At 36.1% G+C, this 3521-nt stretch overlaps 1 non-coding gene across 1 annotated transcript; it reads right to left on the reverse strand.

The window, feature by feature from the left end:
* Positions 1-2864: 2864 nt before the first annotated feature.
* Positions 2865-2972, reverse strand: LOC112781174 (small nucleolar RNA R71). Its single transcript, XR_003191967.1, has one exon. It is a non-coding gene; the product is annotated as a small nucleolar RNA R71 (small nucleolar RNA).
* Between the last annotated feature and the right edge of the window lie 549 nt (positions 2973-3521).

Consider the following 3521-nt stretch of genomic DNA (forward strand, 5'->3'; position numbering starts at 1 on the left):
AGAATCAGGGAAGGGATGATTGTGATGAGCTTCAAACTCGCGAGTGTTGGGCGTAGTGACAGACGCAAAAGGATCAATGGATCCTACTCCAACATGATCGAGAACCAACAGCTGATTAGCCGTGCGGTGACAGTGCATTTGGAACATTTTCACTGAGAGGACGGGAGGTAGCCATTGACAATGGTGAAACCCAACATACAGCTTGCCATGGAAAGGAGTATGAATGATTAGAAGAAGGCAATAAGAAAGCAAAGGTTCAGAAGGAACAAAGCATCTTCATACGCTTATCTGAAATTCTCACCAATGAATTACATAAGTATCTCTATCCTATTTTATGTTTTATTTATATTTTAATTATCAATTCTCCATAACCATTTGAATCCGCCTAACTGAGATTTACAAGATGACCATAGCTTGCTTCAAGCCGACAATCTCCGTGGGATTGACCCTTACTCACGTAAGGTTTATTACTTGGATGACCCAATGCACTTGCTGGTTAGTTGTGCGGAGTTGTGACAAAGAGTTGAGATTACAATTGTGCGTACCATGATGTTGGCGCCATTGATGATCACAATTTCGTGGACCAAGTTTTTGGCGCCGTTGCCGGGGATTGTTCAAGTTTGGACAACTGACGGTTCATCTTGTTGCTCAGATTAGGTAATTTTATTTTATGTTTAAGCTTTTTACCTTTTAATTTTCAAAAAATTTCAAAAAAAAAAATTTGTATTTCTATTTTGTTCTTCAGAACTTTTAAGAATGAATTCTAGAGTTTCATGATGATTTGTTGAAGTCTGGCTGGCTGAGAAGCCATGTCTAATCTTTTGGACCGAGGTTTCAACTTATCATCACTAGGGCTTGTTGATTTCTATCAATCTTGCTGTTGAACGTAATGATTTGCTAAAGCTTGGCTGGCCATTGGCCATGTCTAGTGTTTTGGACCGAAGCTTTCACTGAAAGCTTGGCTGGCTAGTAAGCCATGTCTAATTCCTGGACCGGAGTTATAGACTAACATTGCATGATTCATGGAATTCTCATTAATATTTTTGAAGTCTTTTTTTTCACTTAATTTTCGAAAAAAAAAACTACAAAAAAAATTTTTAAAATCTTAAAATAAAAAATATTTTATATTTCTTGTTTGAGTCTAGTGTCTAATCTTAAGTTTTGTGTCAATTGCATTCTTCAAATTTTCAAAAATTACATGCATTATGTTCTTCATTGATCTTCAAGTTGTTCTTGATGATTTCCTTGCTCTGATCTTTAAATTCTCTTGTTTTGTGTCTTTTGTTATTTCTCATATGCATTTTCAAATTGTTATAGTCCTTAGTATACAAACTTCTAAGTTTGATGTCCTGCATGCATTATTTGTTTAATCTTAGTTTTCCAACCATGTCTTTTCAAGTCAATAATACAGAGAATTGAAGATTCAGAACATGCAGCAGAGGAATTACAGAGAAAAAGCTGGGCGTTCAAAACGCCCAGTGAGGAAGGAAAACTGGCGTTTAAACGCCAGCCAGTGTACCTGGCTGGGCGTTAAACTCCCAAAAAGGTAGCATTTTGGGCGTTAAACGCCAGAATGGATGTCATTCTGGGTGTTTAACGCCAGGAGGACACTAGAGGGAAGATTTTGTTTTTAATTCAAACCTTTTTCAAATATTCATAATTTTTCAAAGTCAAATCTTTTTCAAATCATATCTCTTCAATCATATCTTTTCAAAATTAATTTCTTTCAATTTTTTTAAATTATTATTATTTTTGAAAATCCTTGCTACAATTAATGATTTAATTCAAAATTTTTAAGTGGTTACTTGCCTATTAAGAAAGGATCAAATTTTAATTCTAGAATCATATCTTTTAATTTCCTGTTAGTCAAGTAACCAACTTTAATTTTTAAAAAAAATTCTCTTTCTAATTTGATTCTCAATCATATCTTCTCAATCATATCTTTTCAATCACATCTTTTTCAAATTTAATTTTCAATCATATCTTTTTGATTTCTAATTTCAAAATCTTTTCCAAAAATCACTTAATTTCTTTCCCAATCTTAGTTTTCGAAAATCATTTACCAAATTTTCAAAATTTCTTTTAATTATTTCAAAATATTTTTTTACTTTAATTTCAAAAATTCTTCCCCTCTTCTCAAATCCTTCTATTTAAAGGACTAACACTTCTCTATTATCAGCAATTCGAACTCTGTCCCTCTTGATAAGTTCGAATTCTCTCTTCTCTACCTCATCCTTCTATTTTTATTTTCCTTTGACACCTCAAGGAATCTCTATTCTGTGACATAGAGGATTCCATATTTTCTTCTCCTCTCTTTTCATATGAGCAGGAGTAAGGACAAGGGCATTCTTGTTGAAGCTGATCCTGAACCTGAAAGGACCTTGAAGAGAAAGCTAAAAGAAGCTAAAGTACAACTCTCTATAGAGGAACTAACAGAAACTTTCAAACAAGAAGAAGCCATGGCAGCCGAAAATAACAACAATGCCAACAATGCAAGGAAGGTGCTTGGTAACTTTACTGCACCTACTCCTGACTTCTATGGGAGAAGCATCTCAATCCCTGCCATTGGAGCAAACAACTTTGAGCTTAAGCCTCAATTAGTTTCTCTGATGCAACAGAATTGCAAGTTTCATGGAATTCCATTGGAAGATCCTCATCAGTTCTTAGCTGAATTCTTGCAAATCTGTGACACTGTCAAGACCAATGGGGTTGATCCCGAGGTCTACAAGCTTATGCTCTTTCCCTTTGCTGTAAGAGACAGAGCTAGAACATGGTTGGATTCACAACCTGAAGAAAGCCTGAACTCTTGGAAAAAGCTAGTCAATGCCTTCTTGGCAAAGTTCTTTCCACCTCAAAAATTGAGCAAGCTTAGAGTGGAAGTCCAAACCTTCAGACAGAAGGAAGGTGAATCCCTCTATGAAGCTTGGGAAAGATACAAGCAATTGATCAGAAGGTGTCCTTCTGACATGCTTTCAGAATGGAGCATCATAGGTATCTTCTATGATGGTCTGTCTGAACTGTCCAAGATGTCATTGGACAGCTCTACTGGAGGATCTCTTCATCTGAAGAAGACGCCTGCAGAAGCTCAATAACTCATTGAAATGGTTGCAAATAACCAATTCATGTACACCTCTGAAAGGAATCCTGTGAATAATGGGACAAGTCAGAAGAAAGGAGTTCTTGAGATTGATACTCTGAATGCCATATTGGCTCAGAACAAAATATTGACTCAGCAAGTCAATATGATTTCTCAGAGTCTGTCTGGAATGCAAGTAGCAACAGTCAGTACCAAAGAAGCTTCATCTGAAGAAGAAGCTTATGATCCTGAGAACCCAGCAATGGAAGAGGTGAATTACATGGGAGAATCCTATGGAAACACCTATAATCCTTCATGGAGAAATCATCCAAACCTCTCATGGAAAGATCAACAGAGGCCTCAACAAGGCTTCAACAACAATAATGGTAGAAGAAATAGGTTTAGCAATGGCAAACCTTTTCCATCATCTTCTCAGCAACAAACA

This window comes from Arachis hypogaea, chromosome 19, assembly GCF_003086295.3.
Source record: "Arachis hypogaea cultivar Tifrunner chromosome 19, arahy.Tifrunner.gnm2.J5K5, whole genome shotgun sequence".
In the NCBI taxonomy this organism is placed as follows: Eukaryota; Viridiplantae; Streptophyta; class Magnoliopsida; order Fabales; family Fabaceae; genus Arachis; species Arachis hypogaea.